At 44.9% G+C, this 7,760-nt stretch overlaps 1 long non-coding RNA gene across 1 annotated transcript in view; it reads right to left on the minus strand.

The window, feature by feature from the left end:
• The window catches only part of LOC107182065, a 19,204-nt gene that overhangs the window by 598 nt on the left and 10,846 nt on the right, over window positions 1–7,760 (minus strand). The gene's annotated exons all lie outside the window — the stretch shown is intronic.

Here is a 7,760-nt window from a genome sequence, read left to right on the forward strand (position 1 = left end):
GAAAGACGCTATACCGCCCTTGACCGCCCCCCCGCCCCAAAGTTAGAATGGTAACAGAAGGAGCTGTGATATTTCAGCCGGAAAATCATTGCACCCTGGGGGGATGAGCGGGGGGCGGGGGGGAAGAGGGGGCGGGTGCCGGTGTTTGCGCCCCACACCTGATGAGGGTGGAAGACCCGCCTCCTCCCCCAGAGCCCGAGGTGCGGGGTTCCGGGAGCTGCCCGGGGGGTGAGGAAAGTGAGAGAAGGAAGGAGGCAGGGGTCCAACGGGCCGCGGAGTAAAAGTGGGGGTGGCGGAGGGTCCCGAGTCCCTGAGAGCAGCCCGCCGAGAGCTCCGGGATGCCGAGGAGACCCGGAAAGGGCGAGGGAGGGAGAAGGTGATAGCCTGTGGACGCCGAACCGCACCTGGTACACCGGCCGGGCCGCGCTCGGAAAAGGGCTGCACCCCGCGCCCCTCCTTACCTTGCGCGCGAGGTCGGAGTGAGGAGCTGGGGACGTGGGAGCGCAGGGCTGGCGAGGGCGTGCGCCGCTCGGAGCCCGCTGTCAGCTCCGCCCCGCAGCCGCTCTGAGTCTCCGAGGCGCTCGGATCTCCAGCAACCTGCCCCGGGGCGTGTCTCAACCCTTTCCTCCCGCCCTGCCCCAGCAGCCGGAGTCCTCTCCCCTCCCTCGGTCCTCCGCCGCGCTCCCCTTCTCCCCCTGCTGTTTATTCAGGAGAGCAGTGGCCCCTCTCCGAGCCTGCCCTCCTCCGGCGCGTGCACGCATCGCCTCCCCAGAAACGCGCCCTCTTAGCAAGAAGGCAGCGACTAGGAAGGTCCTTGAAACTCTGGGGCTGAGCAATCTCAGAGACCCCTTTTAAAAATCTTGATCTGCCCAATGAGGTTAAAGATAGGTACCACTTCCATTCATCCCCCGCCTCCGTCCTCGTGTGTCCTCACCACAACATCACTTAACACTTGATATTCATGTAGTCTGTGCTCTGAGAATCTCCTGCTAGTCATTTTAATTTTTTCAAAATAATTCCTTCTGTTTTATTGTTTTTAAAACGAAGACGTTCCCACTGTTTAAACTTAGGTTGCCAGGACATTAGATTGGCCTAGGGGGGAAATATGTTCAGCTGTACAAAACAGGGCAAGTCTCCTTTGCCAGCATGGTGGATACCTGCCACCTGTCAGGACTCCAAGGCAAGGCCAGAGCAGTAAATTACACCCGGCTTTGTTTACTGAGCATGCCCTGAGCCTCTGCTCTTACTTAGGAGAGACGCAGTTCCGAAACCAAAGTTCTGGAAAGGAACAGGTGGATGTAGTCAAAGAGAGTTCTAATGGCCAGAGAACTAGCAATGGGCAGAGCATACTGAGTAATAGAAAAGATAACGATGCTGGGGGGGGGGGGGTGCAGTCAGTGAAAATATTGCTTTATCACTAATATGCAGGAGCTGGAGTGACATAATCCCTACTGGGGATGTGGAAGGTGACTAGTTAAATTGCACTGCATTGCATTCATTCATTCACCTATCCATATACTATACATTTATGGAGTAGGTTAGAGGCAGTATAGCATTATTCCTAATCAGTCATGCTATAATTTAAAGAATGTTAGGAATTAACAGGAGAAGCAACCACCTTATCATAGAGCCCTGATCATGCAAATACCTATTAAAGATTGATCAGGTAACTTCTAATCTGAGGGCTGGGGGAAAAAATGAATACTTACTAGAATTGTCAGTTTTTTCTATTGGGCAGGAGGTGGATATTGGAAGATAAACTTACCAAACAAGTTATTTCAAAGAACCAGCTTAGATGACAGGAAGAGGAGTAGGGGAAGGTTAGCACAAAGACTTTGGCCTTCTTATTCATTCATTATTTATTGAATGCTTGCTAGTTAGAGAGACTGCTGGGTGCTAAAGATAAAAGAGTTAATAAGGCAACATCTCCAACCTCACCAAGCTGAGTAGAGGGATAGACAAGTAGACAGGCTGCTAAAACTAGACACTCTGATGGAGGACAGCACACACAGAAGGAAGTATACATGAAGCCCAGAGGAAGTGACTTTTACACTAAGACCTGAAGAGTGAGTGTAATTTGAACAGGGACGGAGATTAGGAGGAGAAAGAGTTTTCCAGTAGGGGGTATAGCACTGAGAGAGAGCCAAAGGTAAGAAAAACATGTCAATTCAAAGAATTTAAAGAAGCTCATTATGGCTGGAGGATTTTTTTTCATCCTCGAATGTGGATGGGGTTAGGGATGAAAGGCAATCAGGGAGAACTCTAGAAAAGGACACAAGATCAGTGAACAGCAGAGTATAGAATTCAGCCGTGGGCAAACTACGGTCCGGGCCGATTCCGGCCTGTTTGAAATGAATAAAACTATTGAAAAAAAAGACCGTACCCTTTTATGTAATGATGTTTACTTTGAATTTATATTAGTTCACACAAACACTCCATCCCTGCTTTTGTTCCGGCCCTCCAGTCCAGTTTAAGAACCCATTGTGGCCCTCTAGTTAAAAAGTTTGCCCACTCCTGGTATAGATCCTCCTGTCTTTGTGAAATCTAAGTTCAATCCCATGACAAATCCCTAGAGAGAGAAACTTTTCCTGAAGGAAAGTGTGGAGGGAGAAGAGTCAGTGGTAGAAATAACAGAAGTAAATAGAAATTAGATATTAGAAAATGGTCTGTTTGGGTTTTTTAATGAAATATTTCATTTTCACAGTAATTTTCATAAAGTTCAAGGATTAAAATAATGTTGATTTGTAACTAAATAGTGGAATGAATTAATGGAAACTTTGACATACAGGAATCACTTGGAGATATATATTTCCCAAATGTCTTATTATGTAAGAGCATGCCCCTATTCCAGGTTCCCTCTCCTTTTGAGAATTTTATTATATCTTTCACTCCTCCCATTTAATCATTTTATGACCTTCCTCAGTCTGGATCCATCTGTTCATGCTACTTCTAGTAGGCCATGCTCTCTAGATTCACTAAGCTCTAGACATCCATGGCTGCCATTGGGAGCTGAATTACTTGGCTGTAACCATCGTGGGCTGTAATCAGAAGATCTCAGGGTACTCTGAGGTACTAGGGCTCCCTGCTGGATCCTCCCACCTGATTCTGAGACAACTGGGCAAAAGTGAAAGCAAGAGAGAAGTGCCCTGGCCAGTGTGGCTTAGTTGGTTGGGCATCATCCTGTGCACCAGAAGTTGCCAGTTCAATTTCTGGTCAAGGGCACATGTGCATGCTGGGGTTGACGCTCAATCCCCAGTAGGGGGCCTTTAGGAGGCAGACAATCAGTGTTATGCTCTCACATCAATGTTTCTCTCTCTCCCTTTCCCTTCCTCTCTCTCTAAAAGTCAATAAACTATTTAAAAAAGTAAAAATAATATAGAAAGAAAGCAAGGGGGAAGGGCTGGCTGGCCTTAGGAGAACAGAGCCAGAGTAGAACAGCCAAACATTTTACCTCCAGATCATGCTCTTCATTATTCTTTTGTTGTTTTAAGATTATTTTCTGTCTTCTCTCTCTTTCTCTCTCTAGTCGAGTTCTATTTGCTTCAATTTTCTTTTCTTTTTTTATTTCTATTTCTCTTCTCCTCTTTTTATTTTAAACCTCTTATCACTTCTCTGACTTTTGTTAAGTCTAACCACCATCTCCCTCATTTTCTCCTACTGCTCACCCTAAATAGTCTTCCCTGGCCATTGTCACTACCAACCAACTGGATATTGCCACATTCACATATTTTAAAACTAATCTCACAATACTAAATTGTGTACTTCGGCTAATTCTTTCGACCAAAATAGAATATGATATCTAGTTTTTAGAAGAAGCAAATGTGTCACTGTATTTATATTTATGAACAGGTTTAAATAAGAATCTGGTCATCAGCTTATTCAAGCCATGTTCATTTACTGAACTGATATTGCTGGAAGGTCTTTAAATAGCAGCCAGACAACACTCATGCCACTGTCTAAGCACCAAAAGGGGATGCATTTCAATTAAAGAAATATTTTTAAGGTATTCCTATGTGTTAGGCACTGTGCCAGGTACTGGAAGAGAACATATAGCATGAACATGGTCTCTGTCCATAAGGCTTATAGTCTGGGAAAGACAAATATATGTATGTAAGAGCTAGATAAGTATATGAGAAGAACAGATACATGTGTGCAGTATATATAAAAACTTCTCAAAGAAAAATGAAAAAAACATTAAGAATCAGGGTTTAAGAACAGGGTGGGGCAAAAGTAGGTTTATAGTTGTTTTTTTTAATATATTTTATTGAATTTTTACAGAGAGGAAGGGAGAGGGATAGATAGTTAGAAACATCGATGAGAGAGAAACATCGATCAGCTGCCTCCTGCACATCTCCTACCGGGGATGTGCCCGCAACCCAGGTACGTGCCCCTGACCGGAATCAAACCTGGGACCTTTCAGTCCGCAAGCCAACGCTCTGTCCACTGATCCAAACCGGTTTCGGCAGGTTTATAGTTTTGAGTACACAAAATCTATCCTTGTATCATTATTATTGTTGTATTATTTTCTATAGGAATAATTATAAACCTACGTTTGCTTCACCCTGTATTTCCAAAATAAAACTAACGGATATTTTCAGGGACATTCCCTCTTCACCTCAATTGTACCTTATCTAATGGCAATTATTAGCCCCTTCTGTGCAGAGACAACTATGCTCACCAACCACTCCATATGTGCCCTATAATGCCTAGATTCTTTGCAGTTAGGTGGGGTCATAGGACTAATTTGGTCACTGGCCAATGAGCAGAATCATAGAAGGGCAGGAATGAGTTCTCTTGCTGTCTTTCCCCCGCTCCCCCATCATGAACACCAAGGACTGTGTTGAGATAGTGGATCTATAAGATCAAAGCAGCCTAAAGAAAGAAATAAACCACATGAATGGAAGCCCTGGGGAGTTGCTTGATCCAACAGAAAGCTTTACCAAGTGAGAAATAAACCTTTGCTGTTAAACAAAATTGTTGAACTGCTGTTAAATAAACTTTTGCTGAAATAACCCATCCTATCCTTATATACCATTTCATTAAACAAAAACCGTTCTGAATCTTCATAATAAGAGTTTAATAAGATTGGTTTGCATTCATTTGGCAAATACTTACTGACCACTTACTATGTGTTTGGCACTGCTTCAGGTGCTGAGAATACCATGATGAATGAGACAGAGTCCCTAAAGCTTTAAGGAACTTACTGTTTTACCTGGATGAGGGGCAATGAAATTTTCAGGTAGTGACAAATGCAACAAAGATATAAAGATCTTCCCCATTTTCACTAAGTGTCTTTACTTTCCTCCCTACTCAACTCAGATTCTATGCACCATCATGTTCATTGTCCTGCCCATACACTCAATTCACTTACGCTTCTCTCCTGTCTTCATACTTGCCTGGCAAAATCCTAACCTGATTAAACCCAAACCTTTGCCATCTTCACATCTACTCCTGGGTAGCTGAATATATCTGGAGAAAAACAAGAATCCTAACTGGTCTCACTTTGACTTCATGGTCACTATTCCCACTGGATCCTCCTTGCAGCTTCCTGGCAACCATATTACATTCCCTAATCCATCCGTCCCCCATTCTCCTACCAAATCAGCTCATGTGTCCTTTCTCCTGAAACTCGCAACAGTCCTCTCCCACACTCATTCATTGTAAATGATTTTGCTCTTGACTTCACTGAAAAAGTTAATGAACTTCTAAAACTTCCACTACATCTGCCAAAGCCCACCCAGTGTGGGTACAAATATCCTCCATGTTTAGAAACTGTCCACGATCCATCTAAGGACAATTCCTCCACTTGTGCACTAGATCCTGTCACCTCTCGTCTCCTGTGGGAAACATGAAAATGTGCCACCCAGAACCCCCTTCAAAGAAGGACCTGCTGCCCAGTTGCAGAACCTGCAGTCAGCAGCCTCCATCTTGTCAGCTTCTTCAGGGTCTGCTACAGCTGTGGAGTCACTTCACCTGAGGTCATGCCCTTCCTGGGACAGCTCGCATGCAGTGAGCAAGGTTGGCATATAAAAGCCCAGCCAGGAAGAACACTCAGAAGAAGAATACTCACTCCAGAGCTCCCCACAGGGCTGGCTGAGGCTTTGTCAGATCTGATTCACAGGTGGACTTCTCCCTCTGTACAATCCTGCTTCCTTCCCCTTTCGTTTCACAGGTGCTGATCCCTAATAAATTTCTAGTTCCTCAAATTCTGCTTCAGCATCTGCTCAGAGAACCCAACTTGACATATCTACCGTAGGTTGCTCAGTTCAGCTATTGCCCCTCAATCTTTCACCAATTTTCCCCTCTCTACTGATTCATTCCCATCATCCCATAAACATACAATTGTATCTTCCTTCTTAAACACCAGACTCCCTTTGAGCTAACTGCCCCATTTCTCTGCTCCCCTGAACACCAACATTTCTGAAAAGGTCATCAGAATCCATTCCTTGCCTGTCTCTCTATATCCCCACTCCTGGCACCGCCATACTCACCACCCCACAGAAAGAGCTGTTGTCACTTATATATAATTCATCGTTATTTCAGATGGCCAATTCTCAGTTCTCTTCTCACCTGACCTTTTAGCACCTTCTGACCCAGTTAACCACCCTCTCCCTCTTAGACACTTGTTCATTTGGCTTCTGAAACACAGCAGTTCACTTGATTTTCCTCCCACTTCACTGGCTACAGCTGCTCCTTATCTCCTTTGCTGGTTCCTCTTCCTCTCCTGAACCTCTAAACATTGAAGAGCACCAAGGTACAACCTTGAACCTCTCCTCATCTATACCAATACTCACTGTTAGTGATGTCCTCCAGCCCAGGGTTTTAGAGACCATCTACATGTTGACAACTGCTAAATTTATATCTTGAGCTAGAGCGTCTTCCTCTGAATGCCAGACTCTTGCATCCAGCTGCCTATTCTGAGTCTCCATTTAGATGCTAACCGGAATCTCAGACATTACATATTTAAACAAAGCAGCTGATCCCCTTCTTCATCACACACTCCCCCTGCCCCCTCAACACCCACCCTCCCATGTCCTTCCAACTCCTAAGGCCTTCCTCATCTCAGAAAATAGCTGCTTGGTTCTTCATCAAAAGAAAAGTCATCATTAATTTCTCTCTCATATACCCCATATTCAATACTTTACAGAATTCTTCAGACTATATCCAGTCTTTCTTCACTGCTCTCATTTACTTAAGATCTCTTTTCACATGTCATCTATTTTTTTTTATTTTTTTTTAAATATGTTTTATTGATTTTTTTACAGAGAGGAAGGGAGAGAGATAGAAAGCTAGAAACATCGATGAGAGAGAAACATCTATCAGCTGCCTCCTGCACATCCCCTACTGGGGATATGCCCACAACCAAGGTACATGCCCTTGACCGGAATCGAACCTGGGACCTTTCAGTCTGCAGGCCGACGCTCTATCCACTGAGCCAAACCGGTTTCGGCAATACATGTCATCTATTAACAAGATCTTCCTTAGTCCTGCTCTCTAGCTCCCTAGGGCTGAGCAGAAAGTAGGTGCAGAAAGTGGAGTGGGAAATGGTATAAAATAAATTAATAAATTTTATATTAAACTAGAGGCCCAGTGCACAAAAATTTGTGCACTCGGGTGGGTCCCTCAGCCCGGCCTGTGCCCTCTTGCAGTCTGGGACTCCTCAGGGGATGACCACCTGCTGGCTTAGGCACACTCCCCGGGGGATTGGGCCTAAGCTGGCAATCAGACATCCCTCTGGCAGCCCGGCAGCCCTCAGGGGA

Source organism: Myotis davidii, unplaced genomic scaffold, assembly GCF_000327345.1.
Source record: "Myotis davidii unplaced genomic scaffold, ASM32734v1 scaffold53, whole genome shotgun sequence".
Taxonomy (NCBI): Eukaryota; Metazoa; Chordata; class Mammalia; order Chiroptera; family Vespertilionidae; genus Myotis; species Myotis davidii.